The following is a 20,955-nucleotide window of genomic DNA, read 5'->3' on the forward strand; positions in this document are numbered from 1 at the left end:
ATAGGTGTTAGCTCTTCTCTAAATGTTTGATAGAATTCGCCTGTGAAGCCATCTGGTCCTGGGCTTTTGTTTGTTGGAAGATTTTTAATCTCAGTTTCAGTTTCAGTGCTTGTGATTGGTCAGTTCATATTTTCTATTTCTTCCTCATCCAGTGTCAGAAGTTGTGCATTTCTAAGAATTTGTCCATTTCTTCCAGGTTGTCCATTTTATTGGCATAGAGTTGCTTGTAGTAATCTCTCATGATCCTTTGTATTTCTGCAGTGTCAGTTATTACTTCTCCTTTTTCATTTCTAATTCTGTTGATTTGAGTCTTTTTCCTTTTTATCTTGATGAGTCTGGCTAATGGTTTATCAATTTTGTTTATCTTCTCGAAGAACCAGCTTTTAGTTTTATTGATCTTTGCTATCATTTCCTTCATTTCTTTTTCATTTATTTCTAATCTGATCTTTATGATTTCTTTCCTTCTGCTAACTTTGGGGGTTTTCTTGTTCTTCTTTCTCTAATTGCTTTAGGTGTAAGGTTAGGTTGTTTATTTGAGATGTTTCTTGTTTCTTAAGATAGGCTTGTATAGCTATAAACTTCCCTCTTAGAACTGCTTTTGCTGCATCCCATAGGTTTTGGGTTGTTGTGTTTTCATTGTCATTTCTTTCTAGGTATTTTTTGATTTCCTCTTTGATTTCTTCAGTGATCTCTTGGTTTTTAAGTAGTGTGTTGTTTAGCCTCCATGTGTTTGTATTTCTTACAGATTTTTTCCTCTAACTGATATCTAGTCTCATAGCGTTGTGGTTGGAAAAGTTACTTGATACGATATCAATTTTCTTAAATTTACCAAGGCTTAATTTGTGAACCAAGATATGATCTGTCCTGGAGAATGTTCCATGAACCCTTGAGAAGAAGGTGTATTCTGTTGTTTTGGGGTGGAATATCCTATAAATATCAATTAAGTCCATCTTGTTTAATGTATCATTTAAAGCTTGTGTTTCCTTATTTATTTTCATTTTGGATGATCTGTCCATTGGTGAAAGTGGGGTGTTAAAGTCCCCTATTATGACTGTGTTACTGTTGATTTCCCCTTTTATGGCTGTTAGCATTTGTCTTATGTATTGAGGTGCTCCTATGTTGGATGCATAAATATTTCCAATTGTTATATCTTCTTCTTGGATTGATCGCTTGATCGTTATGTAGTGTCCTTCTTTGTCTCTTGTAATAGTCTTTGTTTTAAAGTCTATTCTGTCTGATATGAAAATTGCTACTCCAGCTTTCTTTTGCTTTCCATTTGCATGGAATATCTTTTTCCATCCCCTCACTTTCAATCTGTATGCATCCCTTGGTCTGAAGTTTTTACCTTGCTCCTTCATCTGCTGTGTGTTTCTCTGTCTTCTCATTTTGTTTAACTTACTGTGTTTCGGGTCTCCTTTTCGCAGGCTGCAGGTTTGTAGTTTCTGTTGTTTTTGGTATCTGTCCCCAGTGGCTAAGGTTGGTTCAGTGGGTTGTGTAGGCTTCCTGGTAGAGGGTACTAGTGCCTGTGTTCTGGTGGATGAGGCTGGATCTTGTCTTTCTGGTGGGCAGGTCCACGTCTGGTAGTGTGTTTTGTCGTGTCTGTGGCCTTATTATGATTTTAGGCAGCCTCTGTGCTAATGGATGGGGTTGTGTTCCTGTCTTGCTAGTTGTTTGGCATAGGGTGTCCAGCACTGCAGCTTGCTGGTCATTGAGTGGAGCTGGGTCTTGGCATTGAGATGGAAATCTCTGGGAGATTTTCACCATTTGATATTACGTGGAGCTGGGAGGTCTCTTGTGGACCAGGGTCCTGAACTTTGCTCTCCCACCTCAGTGGCACAGCCCTGATACCTGGCTGAAGCACCAAGAGCCTGTCCTCCACACGGCTCAGAATAAAAGGGAGAAAAAAAAAAAAGAAAGCAGAAAATAAAATAAATATTAAAATAAAAAATAATTAAGAAAAAAATTTTTTTAAGTAATAAAAAAAAAAAACAGAACCCTAGGACAAATGGTAAAAGCAAAGCTATACAGACAAAATCAGACACAGAAGCATATGCATACACACTCACAAAAGGAGAAAAAGTTAAAAAAAAAAAGAAAAAAAAAATATATATATATATATGTTCTTGCTCCCAAAGTCCAACTCCTCAGTTTGGGATGATTCGTTGTCTATTCAGGTATTCCACCGATGCAGGGTCCATCAAGTTGACTGTGGAGATTTAATCCGCTGCTCCTGAGGCTGCTGGGAGAAATTTCCCTTTCTCTTCTTTGTTCGCACAGCTCCCGGGGTTCAGCTTTGTATTTGGCCCCGCCTCTGCGTGTAGGTCGCCTGAGGGCATCTGTTCTTCGCTCAGACAGGATGGGGTTAAAGGAGCAGCTGATTCGGGGACTCTGGCTCACTCAGGCCAGGGGGTGGGAGGGGTACGGATGCAGGGCGAGCCTGCGGCGGCAGAGGCCAGCACCAGCCTGAGGCGCCATGTGTTCTCCCGGGGAAGTTGTCCCTGGATCACGGGACCCTGGCAGTGGAGGGCTGGACAGGCTCCCGGGAGGGGAGGTGTGGATAGTGACCTGTGCTCGCACACAGACTTCTTGGTGGCGGCAGCAGCAGCCTTAGCGTCTCCTGCCCGTCTCTGGGGTCCGCGCTTTTAGCCGTGGCTCACGCCTGTCTCTGGAGCTCCTTTAAGCAGCGCTCTTAATCCCCTCTCCTCGCGCACCAGGAAACAAAGAGGGAAGAAAAAGTCTCCTGCCTTTTCGGCAGCTCCAGACTTTTTCCCGGACTCCCTCCCAGCTAACTGTGGTGCACTAGCCCCCTTCAGGCTGTGTTCACGCCGCCAACCCCAGTCCTCTCCCTGCGCTCTGACCGAAGCCCGAGCCTCAGCTCCCAGCCCCGCCCGCCCCGGCGGGGGAGCAGACAAGCCTCTCGGGCTGGTGAGTGCCGGTCGGCACCGATCCTCTGTGCGGGAATCTCTCCGCTTTGCCCTCCACACCCCTGTTGCTGCGCTCTCCTCCGTGGTTTCGAAGCTCCCCCCCTCTGCCACCCGCAGTCTCCGCCCGGGAAGAGGCTTCCCAGTGTGTGGAAACCTTTCCTCCTTCACAGCTGCCTCCCACTGGTGCAGGTCCCGTCCCTATCCTTTTGTCTCTGTTTTTTTTTTTTTTTTCTTTAGCCCTACCCAGGTACTTGGGGAGTTTCTTGCCTTTTGGGAGGTCTGAGGTCTTCTGCCAGCGTTCAGTAGGTGTTCTGTAGGAGTTGTTCCACATGTAGATGTATTTCTGATGTATTTGTGGGGAGGAAGGTGATCTCCGCGTCTTACTCTTCCTCCATCTTGAAGCTCCTCACAAGTGTATTTTTATTTATCAATAATATAAACTTCTAGAAGTAAAATTGCTGGACAAAAGTACATACATTTAAATGAATAAGAAATATTGCCAAATTGTCCTTCAAAATAGTTGCACCAATTTATACTCCTGCTAATAGAGTATGAACGTTTTTCCCATACTTTCCTAACAGTGTAGAGAATTAAATGTATAGATTTTCCACTCTAATCGTGAAAAATATAATTTCATTTGATGTTGCCCAACAACCTTAGGAGACAGAAATGATTTCCCTGATTTTTCAGATGAGGAAAACAAAACTGAGAAAGATTGTATAACTGATCATATGTCTAAAAATTAGAACAAAGATTCAAACCCTGATATGTTTGATTCCAAAGCCCATTCATTCATTCATTCAATAGAGCTTACTATGTTTCAGGCACTGCTCTAACCATGTTAAATACATTTGCTCATTTTATCTTTATATCAAGACTTTAAGGAAGATGCAATTAATATCCCAATTTTACAGATGAGGTAACTGTGCCAAACAGAAATTAATTTACTTGCCCAAGGTCACAGAGCTAGTAAGTAGCAAAGATGGGTTAGAACCCCAGCTGTTTTGCATCCATTTGTTTCAACTTAAGAGCAACCTCATTAAAACTATTTTTGTTTTGCAAAGAGAAAAATTCACCCCTACAAAGGCACAGGCTCTACTTGTCAATGTTTATAAAAATCATTGTAAGGAAATTAAAATGGACTGAAGAAAACCAATTCAGTGGGCTTCAAATGGCTACATATTTTGATACCCATCCAATAGCATCCCTTTCTCTCTCCTCAAATACTAAACGTGACACTATCTCTTAGGGTTTGCAATGGTAGTCAATAAGGTTATCAGTCTTTTTTATGCACAGCTCCATTGCTGTCACACATTTTATGATACAGACGTAATCATTTAGATGGAGGGGACAAGTGTCTAACTGCCACTGAACCCTAAGCTGCAAAATATAATGGGCAGGTATAAACCTGACCCAGTATTAGTTGGTGATAACGTGAATGGAAAACTTAGGAAAATTTAGAAAGATGGAAAAAAGAGTATTCCTCTAATACCTGTTTTCACTATAGCTATTTTATCATATTTTAAAACCAGCAAATTTAGCATTATTTTAAATAAGGTGGAAAATACTAGACTGCCATGATATAAGCCTTTTAAATTAGTGTTTTATAAAGGAAACTAAATTGGACTTCCAAAAATACTGTGTATCCAGATAATTTTATGGGTTAAATAAGATAAAAATACCTCTGACTGAGCCAAACGTAGAAGGTCACCTAATAATACTTCTATTCCAAATAAAGCATTTTACTATATTTATCATCTTTGATTATATTCCAACACCCACATAAACATAAATATATAAATGTGTTTATATAATAATGTAAAGGTAAAAGGAAATCAGTTCACATGCGTAATTAATTCTACTAAAGCATTTTCAGCTAGAAAACTCAAGTGGCTTCAAAGTTTCGTGGGCTGAGTAACGGGCACTGTCTATTTTTATTTTTTACATCTTACTGTTCTTTGTATATTTTGTTGTTACAAAGCCAAAGACCAGGTCAAAGAGTTGTCTCATTAATACTGAAATAGTATGCCATTAATCAGGCTTATTAATGGACTCTGGAATGCAGCTGGTACTTTAATGGGATTTCAAGGGCAGTCAGCTCTTTAAGAGGTCTATTTTTCTTGGTCGCTATTGGTTTGGTTTTTTTTTTTTTTTGTCTGTGTCGGGTCTTGGTTGCAGCACGCAGGATCTTCGTTGTGGCACATGGGCTTCTCTCTAGTTGTGGTGTGTGGGCTCCAGAGCACGTGGGCTCAGTAGTTGCAGCATACGGGCTTAGTTGCCCTGCAGCATGTGGGATCTTAGCTCCCCGACCAGGGATCGAACCCACATCCCCTGCATTGGAAGGCAGATTCTTTAGCACTGGACCACCAGGGAAATCCCTGGTCACTATTGTTTATGAAAAATACTGTTACAGTTTTCTCTAGTTGGTCAGCAAGGCCAATAAATGTTCAGAAAAGACTGCACCATCCTTTTCATAATAACTTCACCTTTGACATGATGATTTAACTAGTATTTTCCAGGGTTACACATTGTAATAATTTTCAAACATTGAAATGTCCCTTATATATCATAAATAATCAACTATAGCTGGTTTTCTCCACCTGTGTGTTACCATGACCATATTTTCTACCTCTTTCCTAACCGTTTGCATCTTTTTCTCCCCAATGGCCCGGCAATGTGACTGTCCCTCTAGATTTCTAAGTATGATGAATCCGAGTAGATGGGCTCAGAGAGGTAATGGAGTACCAATAATTTTTTAAAGACAATTCAATAAAGAAGCATGCAATTTAAATCAATAAGTTTGATTCACATGAAGCTTAAACTAATTACATACAGAGCTACATTCAGTAGAGGAGTACAGGTCTGGTGGAGCTTTTCTGTCATCTACTTTTAAATACATATTAAATCATATTATTAAGCACTATCATAGAACAAATCACTCTACTTGGCTTGTTAAAAGCTGGAGTGATCGAGATAAACATTGCAGCTTGGTCCAAACACTAGGAAAGTGTTCATTCATTCGTTTAGCAAGTATTTAATGAGTCAGCTCCCTGATGAGTTCTAGGGACACAGCAGGGAACAGAGCAGATGAAGACCTCAGGTCTTAAGGAGTTCACCTTCTGGTGGGGGAGACCCACAATTAACAATAAATAAGTAAAATACAAGAATGTCACATGATGTTAAGTGACATGAAGAAAAATAAAGCAGGGATAGGAATGTCAAGAGGGAGCCATTTAAAACAGAGTGGTCAGTGAAGGACTTTTGGAGAAGGTGACGTTTGAGTAACTCCCCGGAGGAGGTCAGGGAACCAGCGGTGGAGATGTGTGTGGGAAGAGCATTCTACATGGCGGGAATGCTGAGTGCAGGGCAGAGAGCATGCTTATGGCCCTGTAAGGGCAAGTGTGGTCGGCAGGAAGAAGCATGGAAAGGAGAGGAGGTCCAAGATGAAGTCCAAGAGATGACACAGACCAGATCTGAGGCCACCGTAAGGACTTTGGCTTTTACTCCGAGTGAAATGGGGAGCCAGAAATGTTTTTGAGCAGAGGAGTTTAAAGATCTGACTTACAAGGGTCTTAAGGCATACTCTGGCTGCTGTGCTGAGAAAACTCTATAGGACACCTGTTAGGAGGCCACTGTGACCATCCAGACAAGAGACAGTGGTGGCTTGAACCCAAGGCAGTGAGAGACAGTCATATTCTGGATATTTGGAAAGCGGAGACAAATATCTTTATATATGCTTACTCACTGGATGTGGGAGTGAGAGAAAAAAGGAAATATAGGATGACTCCGACGTCCTCGGTATAAGAAGCTGGCAGGATGGAAGCAATTATTAAAAATGAAAAGGAAGGCCCAGGAAAGAAAATGTAACATTAGATAGTCTTACTGACCAAATCAAGACAGGAAATTATCCCCATTACTTATAACTGCCAACAAGAAACATGGAATGAACAGAGAGAACCCCCCAAACTGGAGTGTAGCTTTCCCTGACTTAGGTGCTAATTACAAACAGAATATAAATATCTTTGCCACCTAAAAATCAGAAACATCCAATTTTAAAAGATGATTCTGGGACCTTGGGATTTATCATTAATTTTGGTCATTGGCAATGTCACCCACAGATGAAATTATACCACTAGAAAAATACAGATTTAGCACCTGACATGGGCCCGGCAAGGTGCTGGGCACCTTAGGCAGGAACATTAGGCATTAGGGACGTAACTATGAGTAAGCCTTTTCCTTTTTTCTAGCATTCTGACAATACATATCCCTGTCATAAATAGGCTGTTAGAACGTCAACAGTACTGTGCCATCACCAGTGTGGGAACTGATCTAGCTGGAAATGACTGGAAAGAATCCTGGTGTGAAAGTACCAAATGGAGAGAAGAGAGAAGAAGGCTGGAGTACGAAATTGATGTTAAATATGAAATGTGACCTAGGCGAGAGTGGGGCCATTCATCTTTTCTATGTAAAAGTGTTTTCCATTACAGATGCTCTTCAGCTCCACCTTCTTCTGTACTAGGAAAGTCAGATGCACCACAAGTAGGGCTCTCCCTGAGATTCTGAAGTTCAGAAGCACAGGGCAACTATACATCAAAGGGATCTGGTTATGCTAACTTTAGACCAAAGGAGGAAGAAAACACAGGAGATGGATTTAAAATGTCACTAAATCAAAATAACTCTGGCAGTACGAGAAATTGGCAGAATTAATCAAAGGGCTAACTTGGAAGGAGTTCACAGTGGTGAAGAGGAAAGCAGCTCATTGTCATCAGGGCTCCCAGAGACACAGAAGCCACATTTAACGTGCTCTCATCTTGCCACACACCTGTCAGGAGCACCCAGCTTACCCTCAGTGGACTGTTTCTTGGTGTTCCAATCGACCCAATTTGGTCTGGTCTTTTCCTCTTTTATTTTCCCCTTTTAGATATGTGGATTTCATTGTATGGCTCCAGTGCTTTGGTAGAGCCCCAACTTTCTCTTCTCTGTTAAAAGATACTTTATGTTCTCATTACCTATAATTAACTACTGAACACAATTTCTTGTCTTATTTTTGCTTTTTATTTATAATAGTAAGTTCTACAGGCTTTAAGCTGAAACAATACTAACAATATTTTTACTAACTTCTTTTAGAAGAATTTATCATGTTTCCTTTTTTTCACTTGTATTGTTTCTCAAGAATGTTTCCTTCACTTTTTCTTTTTCTTTTTTTTTTTAACATTTCCTTCATTTTTATGGATGAGGTACTGAGTCAAGGAGGTAAAGTACTAAGAAGTCACCCAGAACTGGAAATTAAACCTGTAATGCCCACTCCTGCCCCTCATGACCTTTCAGATCAATGGAATGTTACTTTTGAATGCTTTAAATCTTCAGAGACAAATCCAATAAGGGCGCTGGAATGCACCCCACCACTTCAGTCCAATGCAGAGCAGGAGAGACAAAAGAGCCGGCCTCTCAGTGTGCATTCTAATCAAATCTCTCATAAGTCCCCCCAGCTAAGTACAGGAAATCTCAAGTTTTCAGCCTCTTCAATTTCCTAATCACGGACTTCAATTCCCTAGGTCTTTATGCTTGAGCTAGCAGTCACCGCCTGGCAGGCTTGGTCCAGTGGCGCGGGCAGCATTCTGTGCTAAGTGTCCACATTGTTGAGGTGAAGCTGAAGGGGGCCCTGCTGTTCTGGCTCTGGAAAGCCTGCACTGTCCTGAAAAACATCTCTTTTCCAGGCCCGTATTCCCACCGTGTTTACTGAAGCCAGATCTTTTCTCTTTCATGATTTCCATTACTCTTGGTCATGACTTTTTAGCCCGTAAACTGATAAGTACGGTGAGCTCTGCTCTGATTGACTTTTTTTTTTTTTTTTTTTTTTTTTTGCGGTACGCGGGCCTCTCACTGTTGTGGCCTCTGCCGCTGCGGAGCACAGGCTCCGGACGCGCAGGCTCAGCGGCCATGGGTCACGCGCCCAGCCGCTCCACGGCATGTGGGTTCCTCCCGGACCAGGGCACGAACCCGCGTCCCCTGCATCGGCAGGCGGACTCCCAACCACTGTGCCACCAGGGAAGCCCCTGATTGACTTTTAAAAACAATTTCCATTTGACTTTCACATCAGCTACAGCATAAAAGTGATTTGTTGGGCGTCACTCCTGACCTTTCTCCGGAAGGCTTCAGTCAGATCTTCGACAACAGTAAATAGCATCTATCAAAATCTTCCTGCAGCACCGTGGGGCCAATAGCAATCGTTCTGCTTCTTCCCAATATCCTGCTTAGTTAACCACTCCCAACACATACAACATACACACACACACACACACACACACACACACACACACACACTCACAGTCCAATAGATTTACATACGTATTTTGGCATTTCTAGTTGATGCTGATGAAAATTGGGACATTCTACAGTAAGAGGAAACTTATCTTGCCTGAACTTCTGTAAGGCAATCATTGATCTGCATTTTTTCCTTTGGTACCCATGTTTACAGTGTGAGCTGCTTTTTTTTTTTTTTAACAACAACAAAAAAGTCACCTGCCTATGAAAAGAAAGAAGGGTCATCACACACACTGCAATTTCCCTAAAACTGGAGGAGGTAAATACAGTCATAGGTCTGAAAACACTGGAAAAGAGTCTTTCTAGACAGAAAAGGAACAAAATAGTATTACACTAATCTATTGGAGAGTAATTTGTTCCTGAAAAGAAATCTGTAGGGCTATTTCTCAAGATGTTATTACAATCAATTTCAGTGGGAAAGAATTTCGTATTTCCATTCTCCAAATTGATAGGCATTTATGTTAAAACAACATCAAATCCCATTACAATGGGCTCATTCATTTTCATAACATAACCTAACAAGGTGTTTTTCCTTCATTAATTATTCTGCAATATGGTTGTTCCCCTGATCCTTTTTAGGTTTTTTATGGAGCTATTTTCTATCTAATGATTGAGACAATGCTCACAAAAAGGTATACAAATGGTATCCTGTTAAGTAATTCAAACTTTAAAGCAGAAAAAATTACATTACAGTCAAACTAAACTAAGTGACACAAATAATCTCACACTCAATGAATAAGTAGATATCAATCAGAAGGGCCGTGGCCTATGATAGATCCCTGGCAAAAACAAGATGACCGCTCTGAAAGAGAAATTTGTACAACTCACAACAAATAGACAACTGCAAGGATGACAATGTGGTGACCCTTTCTCAAGGCACTCATGCTCATGAAGTACAAAATCCACATTGATAAAGTTAATTTGTATATTGGGACCTACAACATGAAGGCCACCCCAGTGGCCCAGGCCATGTCACAAACCTAAACCTAAATCAGCCTGCACTTACGGTAAACGCCTCACTGTTAAGGAAACATAACACCAAACACAATCCTCCAACTCAGGGAGCTCATCTCATCCTAGAAAATGGGACCGGCTCACATTATAAGGCAATCCCCAACCTCCTAGCCAATCACGCCCTGTTTCCACATTGCCTCTTCTAATACTCAAAATAAAACTTGCTCTTATACAAAATCCCTCGGGAAGAACATTCCACTGCTGGGTAGGCACTGTACTCCCCCAAGGCACCAATTGTTTTCCCTTGAATAAAGGCATCAAACTCATACTAAATGGTTTTAGTTTTGTCATTTGACCATACTAAGGAAAATGTATTTAATGAAACTCGATATAAAGTCAAGTTCTCAGAATCCAAACAGGCAAATGTCAATGCCAGTGTAAGGAAGGGTGAAGGAGGGGAAGACAAAGGGAGCTGAGAGCTTGGGTACCTTGCTGACTTTGTTTCTAGGCCTGTTTGATATACAAGATTGTGATAGAAATCAAGTTGGTTCATGAAACTTCCTAGAGCTCAGCCATGGGGAATAAGGAGTAGCTTTTGGGAAGGATGTCATGGATCCCTCTGAAAACTCTGATCAGAGCTATGGTGCTCTCCTCACAAAAAGAACATATATACACACAACTTTTGGCTCACAATTTCCGGTGCTTGAGAACTCCACTAAAACTCATCCATGATTTCAGAATCTCATTTAAGAACCCGTGCTCTAGAAACCGAACCAGTCTAAATTTCAAGATCTCTCTTTTCCTTGGTTCAAACACTCTTTGTGGTGACTCATTTTTCATAAATAAAGTCATAAATGAGTAAAGATGCAGGTGAGACTTCCCTAAGGGCATCTGAACTGATGAATATGAGCAGTTAATTATCTCTTGGACATGCTTTACTAATACCTTCTACCAAAACTTAAATTCAGATTACTTCTCAGGAATGAATTAAGCTTATTGGGGAACTGCATGAACTCACGGGACTCCAGGCTATTTGGTGAAGTAAGTACAAGTTTGCCTCATTTAAATGCAATAGCTATATGTCCTGAAATCCCATGCAAACAAAACCATTTTGTAAATTAAATCATGTTTTAAATCTATTTAGCAAATAACCCTTGCTCCTTAGAAGAAACTTTATGGTGAGACTTTTGGTGGGAATAATCGTGACCGAAAATGTTTTGTAAATTCTGTTTCGTATATATCTACATCAGCTTTGCTGAAAGTGGAACGTTCCTGAACTAATTTATACCTAGTAACTGGAACAGGTTCAATAAACTCATAACAGAAAACTGCTTCGAGGATGGAAGGATGTGGTCAGTTCTACACCTGTGTCGAGTCAGCATTATAATTGGTCATTTGCCTATGCCTTCTGGACACCTGTGCATCAGTTATTATTTTTACACCAGAATTTTAACAGTACTGTGGAGTTTGCTCCATTGTGTCTTGCATTGGCCTCATCTCCTTGGTTAGCTTTTCAGTGGCAAGATCCTTTCCTTTCACTTCACTCTCATCTCTCACGGTGCCTGGCTGGGAGAGGAATCATGAGTTTTAGAGTGGTTCATTGCTACAGATGGGCCATAAACAATGGAGAGGATATAGTTAGTAAACGGACAAAAAGAGAAGATCAATTTGAACAGGGGAAACAGCAGAATCAAAGGGTCAGTGGTAGGGATACAAATCCAGGGTCAGGGAGTAAAGTGGAGGTCAGAGGGAGGGGACCCATGAGAGGGGAGCCAGAAACAAGACGGCACAGCCAAAGACAGTGCCTCCGCCATAAAAAGAGCTTAATACACATTCGCTGTTATTCAAAACACTTTTTAAGCCAGATAATATTTTAATAATTTGGTGTGTGTGTGTGTATATGCATGTGTGCAAGATTAGGGAGAGTCCTAGTATTTTCCTTATTTGTACTCTGGTACTTTCCCCATTTAAGCCAAAGAGTGAAGTTTCCAACTCAGGAAGTGTTGTCAGAACAAAAAAGAAGAGAAGAAGCTTTTTTGAAGTTCAGAGTCCGGCGTTTTAGGTCTCAGAAGCTCAAGCCCAGAGGGGATGCAGGTAAAAAGGCTTCGTGAGATAAAGGAAGGCTTCCCACCTTTCCTGCCCAAGAGCAGATAAGAAGTCCTGGGTCTAAGGGCTGTGGGTGGGTGGTGAGTAGGGAAGGAAAAGATGAAGAGGAAGCAGCAGAGGAGAGGCCGTCCCTCCACAGGAGGTGACTGGGCCAGAGCGACCATGCAGACAAGAACAGAGGCGTTCATATTGGTTGATATCTTAATCACACTGGTGATAATTGTAATGATATCTGCAAATGTTTGCTGAGTACTTAATTTATGCCCGACACTGTTTAAAGCACCTTCCATGTATTAAACTTCATTTCATCTTCACAACAACCTTAGAGGAAGACATTGTACATTAGCTCCATTTCATCTGCACCTCACAGAGAGGTTAACTAATTTTGCAAGGTCACACAGCTAGTAAGTAATGGAACAAAAATTAATGATTTGTGAAACTGATATTTTAGAAAAATTCTTCCTGTTTGAGTGAGAGAAGGGTGAAACTCTGGAATCGGGGCAGATGATTAGAAGCTATTGCAACAATCAGGGCTCTGGTGTATCATGGGTGTTAGGGCCCTGAAAACTAAAACAGACACTTCGGAGTATCAGAGATGACACCAAAGCTTCCAGTCTCTGTGTCTGGGAGAAGATTACAAGCAGCAGCCTATTGGGAATGGTGCTCTGGGAATAGTAAGTCATATTAGAAACAAGTTTGGATCTAATTGTATCTTAAAATCACTGCAGACCTTCAATAAAGCAAAAACAATCATGTCATAGTCATACATAATCAATAAGCAACTCTCCAGCAGTTTCTAACCTCAGGAAATGGTTGGTAATTTCAATGCCTGTACCTAATTGCTCAAGTTGCAAAATCGAGAATATTATCAAGTGATACTGAATTGAGACCAGTGAAGACTCTGGAAAGATCTAAATTTAAAGATTCTTAAACATCTGACAGATTAAAAACCCACAACCAGGGTGCAGGCCCTGGACTTACCAAAGTCAGATTTAAAAAGACAACAAAGACCTCCTAATTCCTCTGGCAGGCAGAATAATGGCACCCCCAGAGATATCCACAGCCTAACCTCCAGAGCCTGCAAATATATTAGTTTATTGGGCAAAGGGGGATTAAGATTACAGATGAAATTAAAGTTGCTAATCAGCTGACCTTAATTAGGGCAAGGGCCTTAGATTAAACAGGTGGGCCCAATGTAATCAAGAGTCCTCTATAACAGAGGAAGACAAAGAAGAGCCAGAGAGATGACAGTGTGAGAAAGGCTGGGCCCAATGTTGTTGTCTTTGAAGATGAAGGAACAGGGATGGTCTCTAGAGGCTGGAAAAGGCAAGAAAACAGATTCTCCTAGAGCCTTCAGGGAAAAAAAAAAAAAAGCATTCTGCCAACACCTTGATTTTAGCCCAGTGAGACCCATTTTGGACTTCTGACATCCAGACTGTAAGACAATATATTTGCATTGTTCTAAGCCACTTAATTTGCAGTAATTTGTTACAGCAGTCACAGGGAACTAAGACAGTAAAGTAAGTTAGAAGATAAACTATTTCTCCAGGTAGTTCAGATTTTTATTTTAACAACACGCCTACAGGCTGACTCTTGCGTACATGAAACAATGTCAACAAAGCATCATAGACTTCCATTTGTATTCTTGACAATGGCAACGGTCTTAACCACAAATTGAGCGTAAAAACTGCTTACTGGGTCAGATTCTATTTAGTCCCCCATTCATATTAAAAAAACCATGCTGGCAACAGTGATTCTCGCATTCTGGGAGGCAACTGCTTCCTTTTCCAGGACATACCCCTAATTTAAAAGCAAAGAGGCTTTGCTTTTAATGTAGTGATCTGTGTGAACATATAGGAGACACGCCTCCGTCTCGGCAGCATAATGTGAGGGGGAAACACCTTGCCAAACGAAGACACTCAAACTGTATCAATAATTGGTTGGCATAAAAAGGAGAATGGTGAAGGTTGTGACCTTATTTTCCTCCTGCCAGCTTCCTCCTTTCCAGGGTGTTCTATAAGCCCGTGCTCTCAGTCAAGAGGCACAGCTCTTTCTGCCAAAGCTTCAGCTTTATTCTCAGCAGGGTGCTGGGTCTGGGGCTGTGTGGTCACTTTAAGATCAATGCAGCCCTTAACCTTATTAAGTAACAAGACAAGTCCAGGCAGTATGAGAGGCTGTAGTCCAATAAAAGTTCCTTTAACCAAGTCCCAAGTGTGATAACACAAGTGATGTCGCCTTGGAATATAAGATGAAACCTGCTCTATTCAGGGGTCAGAAAGTAGGGGAGAACTTAACTTGGTTAAAAGAGCCCTGTAGCTTATTTTAAACAAGTTCCTGCTCAGGGGTCTCTAAGATGGAGCCAGCACTGTGCTAGCTCAGCGGTATTACCTGCACTAGAAACCATATCACTCACCTGCTTAACTTTAGTCAGTTACAGAAAATAGCACTTCTGACTTCAGTCTAATACTTTGAATTTCATGGGTGAACATAGGTTCTGTAATAGAATAAATTAACCTCTGACCACAACAAAACCAACCTCAAAAACCTGAGCATGTTCCTAAGTGGAAAAATAGAAAACGCTGGAGCCAGGTAAGAATATATGTCGGGCTCAGAGAACTCCTTCTGCCAAGAAGACCTAGAATGTCTTCTCAGGTCCAGATGGTCAGATAATTAATAATCAACCGAGAGTTACTGAGAGTTCAACCAAGCATGGTGGAAGCACCCAACAAGCATAAGATGTGCCTAATGCCTTCAAGAAATTTGCAATTAAGTTGGGGAAATCAACCATGGGAAGGTTACAACAAGTAATTATACACTTCTTTGTGTATTTATTGGTCCTGACTTTATAGAAAGAGGGACTATATGCATCTTATTCTTTGCTGCACCCACAGTGAGTAGCACAAGGCATGAACTCAACACTACTTGTTTAAGGGAAGAGTGAATCCCCAAATGTGTGAACGGTAGCACCAAAATGTCTACCCAGAAGTGGTTTAGGAGCCACGGTCCGCTTCGAAGGGAAATAAAAATCCATATTTGCCCAGCACTATGCATAAGATTGAGGACATGTCAACTGCACATAATAAAGAGGTATGTGTGTGTGGGTGTGTGTTGTATGTACGGTAGGGAGGCCAATAGATATTACAGGATTATGGGATTACGGAAAAACGAAAATCCCCCAATTCCTTCTTACTGCAGTGCAATCCAAGTGTAATGAGGGCTCAGAGCAAGGAGAGATCGGTTTTAGCTAGTTAGTGCTATATACTGTTTGTGTCCTTCAAAATTCGTATGTTGAAACCTAATCAAAAATTTGTATGTTGAAACCTAATCCCCAGCGTGGCGGTATTAGGAGTTTGGGGCCTTTGGGGGATAGTTAGGTCATGAGGGTGGAGCCCCTGTGAATGGGATTGGTTTCCTTATAAAAGAGACCCCAGCTCCTTCTGCCCTCGGAGGACACAGTGAGAAGACCACTGACTACAAATGAGAAAGTAGGTTCTTACCAGTACTGAAATTGCTGGCACCTTGATCTTGGACTTCCCAGCACTCAGAACTATGAGAAATAAATGTTTGTTGTTTAAGCCACCCAATTATTGGTATTTTGATACAGCAGCCTGAATAGACTAAGATAGCTAGTTAAGAAATATTTCCCAGAAAATAATCTGTTTTGCTCATTTTCCAAAAATGAGCAGAAGACATGTTTCACACAACAGTTCTTGACATCTTACTTTAGGAATTAGAAATACTATAAAGAAATGCCCACTGCATGGGGGACAGAGGGAGGGCCACTAGGAAGGTCAAAATTCAAAGCATATTGACCACTCTTTCCTCTCCATATAATATGGCACAGTGCTTATGAATTCAGATTGGGGTTTGAGTCCTGTCTCTGCAGATCACTAGCTGTGTGACCTTGGGCAAATTACTTCTTTATGCTTCAAATGTTCCTAACTATTTAATGGGGATAATAACAGTAGCTCACTTACTGGTTAAGGTGGAATGGGAGAGACAATAATGCTTATCAAAATATTCTATGTGCTCCCATACGTTCTCCATTTCCTTGCAGTGAAGTGAATCATAGGACTAGTTCTGGTCAACAGGCCATAAGCAAAAGTAATTGTGTCACCCCGACCACCAAAGAGTTTAGGAGCTGGCACACAATTTTCTCTGTTTTCTTCTTCCTCTGCCATAGTGAATGATGATGATCCAGGTAGTGGAGCCTCCGTCACATTGAGGACCTGAGTGATTACGTGGCGAACACCCCTCATCACTATCCACATGAGAGTTACATAAAAAATAAATAAGCTTTGTTAAAACCTCTGAGATTTCAGGATGAATTCAGTCTTGCAGCATCACCAGCCTGCCCTGAGTAATACAGTTGACACAGCTTGAAAAAATAACCAGGGAAAAAAGCAGTCTTCCAAAAGCATGACTCAAGAATATAGCTAATAAGGAACTAAATGCTACAAATTTTGAGTACATGAACATATGAATAACTCATAGTCATGACTCTTGGGTTCAAGATAAAATTTCTTAAAATTAATCCTCCTCACTCCCACTGCAGAAAACTCCCAGAGCCAGCAGAATTCCAAAATTCTCCCTAAGACATCTCTGAGTGCCACAGTGTTAGAAGTTTCAGGGTTCTTCTGCCCTCTGACACCCATTTATCTTAACTTGGTTTTGTCTCACAATTACCTAGACAGTGCTCTCAAGCCCTTTTCTGGTTGTTTCAAGAAATACCATATCAGTTAAGTACCACTTCTAAGATATCTCAAAGAGTTAGAATGTCATAAACATTACTGACAACATAAAGCATCGTCATGTCAAACCACTATTTCTAACTTGTCTCTCTTCCTCCCAGCCTCCTCCCTTCTCTGTCTCACAGGACTTCCTAATTATTCTTCCTCTTTAGAGTAGCTTCTCTGACTTCTAAATGACTTCTAAAGACAAGGGGCCTATGTTTGTTTCCTAGAGCTGCCATAATAAAGTACCGAAAACTGAGTGGCTTAAAACAACAGAAATTTATTGTTTCACAATTTTGGAGGCTAGAAGTCAAAAATCAAGGTGTCAGCAGAGCACCTCCCTCTGAAATCTGTAGGGAAGATTTTTTTCCTTGTCTCTGCCTAGATTCTGATGGTGGCTGTCTATCCTTGGCATTTGTTAACTTCTAGATACATCACTCCAGTTCGTGTCTCCATCTTCACAGGGCATTCTCCCTGTGTCTCTGGGTCTTCACGTGGCCCTCTTCTTATAGGAAGAGCAGTCTTATTGGGTTAGGAACCCACCATACTCCAGTATAAGCCCATAATAACTAATTATATCAGCAATGATGCAATTTCCAAATAAGGTAACATTCTGAGGTACTGGGAGTTAGTATCTCAATCTATATTTTTGAGGAATATACAATCCAACCTATAACAAGACCCTATTCCTGTATAGAACAGAAACTACCCCAAGAATTTATCAACTCTATTTGCCTTTGCACTCCTCGTGCCTCAAACTGTATCTAATACGTACGTCTTAGATGATGACACAAACAGTCCTTCCCTGCAAAAGACATCCAGTAGGAAGGTAGGTCAACATTTTCAGGAACAACTTAAAATTCAGGATTATAAAAAAAAAAATATTTAAAGGCATCAGCAAGCTGCTGAAACAAGCAGAACACAAGGGGACAAGATTCTGAGAAGGAAAGAACTAGAAAACACACTAACACTGCACAACTGTTTTGATGATTCTGGATTTGGAGCAAAAGAATGCAAATCCAGATTGCACCCAGGCAGAAGGCCACTGCTAGGGACAGAAAAATGAGCAGAATTTTTCACTGTCTTGTAAGGGTATAGAGAGAAAATGTGAAACTTCAAGAGCCAAATTATTGGTAACAAACAGAGGAATAGAGAACTAAGCCTGATATACAGCCAGCTTTTCCCTTAATATAAATGTCAATTTCTGAAGCAAGGCCAGGAGGCTTCGAAGCTAAGCAGATAAACTGAAAAACAGAGCAGTTTTTAGGAATCTCAGTTGTTAAAGAGAAAAGGATTAGAGTTTAGGTCCTGCCTGGGAGAGGGACCCAGTGAACTCCTTAGCATTCAGGAAGGTTAGGCCTTATAAGTAAGGGTGAACCAGGAGTAGAATGAGCTTTACCAAAATTGAAGCCTAGTCTTTACTTGAATTAAGAAACAGCCCCGGGGGCTTCCCTGGTGGTGCAGTGGTTGAGAGTCCGCCCGCCGATGCAGGGGACACGGGTTCGTGTCCCGGGATCCGGGAAGATCCCACATGCCATGGAGTGGCTGGGCCCGTGAGCCATGGCTGCTGAGCCTGTGCTCTGCAACAGGAGAGGCCACAACAGTGAGAGGCCCATGTACTGCAAAAAAAAAAAAAAAAAAAAAAAAAAAAAGAAACAGCCCCAACTCTGCCCAGCAGAAGAAAGGTAAACTCTGGCTAGAGGAAAATAACGTTATCTGGAGCCATCACAATTTGTTTTTATATACAATGCGTGGAATTTAATTTTAAAACTACTAGGCATGCAAAAATACAGAACAATATGTCTAAAAATCCAAAGAAAAACTAGACATGGAAATAGGTCCATATTGATCCAGATATTAGAGCTAACAGAAAAGAAACTTTAGAATAACTATAAGCTATAACTTCAAGAAACTAAAGGAGAAAAAATTTTAAATAGATGAAAAGACAGAGACTTTCAACAAAGAATTAAAATGTATAAAGAAGAGTCAAATAAAAATTCTAGATCTATAAAATACAATTACTGAAATTAACAATTTATTGGATGGACTTAATATGACAGAAGACAAAATTACTGAACTGGAAGACAGGTCCATTAAAATATCCAAACTGAAGAACAGAGAGGAAAAGTGTTAAAAAAAAAACAAGCATAAATACATATCAAACAACAAAACAGTACATGTAATTGATATGCCAAAAGAAAGACAGTGATAGAACAAAAGTAATACTTGTATTCAGTTATGGCTGAAAATTTTCCAAACTCATGAAAGACAATATCTATAGTTTCAAGAGTTCTGAGAACCCTAAATTTAAAAAATTAATGTGAAGAAAATTATATCTAGCTATGTCCTATCGAACTGCTAAAAAGCAACAAAAATTTTTAAAAATCTTAAAAGTAGAGAGGGGAAAAAAGACATATTTTAGAGCACAGTAGGAGAATCAGCTAACTCTCATGAGAGATGATGAAAACTAGAAGACAATGGAATGACATCTTTAAAGTGTTGAAAGAAAACAACAACCAAGATTTCAATACTCAAAAATAAAAGGAAAATTAAGATATTTTAAGACAAAACCAAAATATGGAAAGAATACATTTCTAGCAGACCTGAACTAAAAACTAAAATTACTAAAAGGATTTTTTTCAGGCGAAAGAAAAATAATCTGAAATAGCAACACTGAAATGCAGGAAGCAATGAAAAGCCTACATTTTCAAAAATCTGTCAGTAAGCCCCAGAACAGCAAGAAGCTCAACAACTTGTGGACAATTCCTAGGACCCTGATTATCTCTTAGTAAGTTTTTAACTGTTAAAATAACATTACCTGCACCTTGCTCCAAATGAATAGTTTCCTTACTCTTCACTTGAGTCAGAGAAATTTTATAATCCTTAAGAATCCATCAACCATTAAAAAGGAAGACAAAGAACAATCCAAGAGCCTATTCTTGGGTCTGAAAATGACTTTATTTCATTACAACTCCCCAAATGAAAACTAAACCTTAAGAATATAAGTGCCCCCAAACCTCTTCTTCCACTTAATACTTTCATTCCAAAAGAGAGAGATTACCTCAAATAATTCTCATTGTCAAGGAATAACCTCCTAAAGGAAGGAACCTCACAAATCAGCTGATTCTTTTCCTTGCCATCAGTAACAATCCTAAACCTTTTTGCTATGTTTCGTTTTATCTGCACAATAGGAAGCTGGGGGAAAGAAAGTATGGGAGTAATCCTTTGGACTCCTTAGATGCTTTCCATTACATAGTGGCCACCAAATGTATTCAATAATGAACCCCTTTAAAGGTTTAAAAGCTGCAGCAAGGTTTAATAGACCATATAAGTCTCTCCCCAGCCCCTTTAAAGAATGTCTGAAATCCAATGACAGGGAGAAGGAAAGACTGGCCTTAACCAGAAAAACAATGTTGTCTGCACGCCCTTTTTATTCCAGAGGCTTAGAAACGCAATCAGCTTTCTTGGCTGTGACCCTTTTGTTCGCAGAGCACATTATGCAGCTTTCTTCGTGGCACAGAAGCTCCCTGCAGTGAAAGCCTCCTCCTGAATGGGGTTTCTGAGCACAGACATTTCCTTGCGTCTTATTTGCAGCTTTCTACAATAAGCCCTCTCCCACACAAATACATATTTTCATTATCTTATTTTTAGAAATGCAATTTGAAGAGGGGAAGTGTGATTTGACATTCTAATTGTGGTGGATTCTTCATTCTGCGTCTCTCTAGAATCTGGCTGCAAATGCAACAATTCTAACACTAGATTTCAGCACACATACATCAGTTCCACTTAGCTGTATTAAAGCCACGTGCACTGCCGTCACGGGAGTGCCATCCCACACATTCATTAGTCAAAGCATATCATGCAATATGATTATCTTCCATTACAGCATTAAGTGTCTGATCCAGACCGAGAGT

This window comes from Tursiops truncatus, chromosome 11 (assembly GCF_011762595.2).
Source record: "Tursiops truncatus isolate mTurTru1 chromosome 11, mTurTru1.mat.Y, whole genome shotgun sequence".
Taxonomy (NCBI): Eukaryota; Metazoa; Chordata; class Mammalia; order Artiodactyla; family Delphinidae; genus Tursiops; species Tursiops truncatus.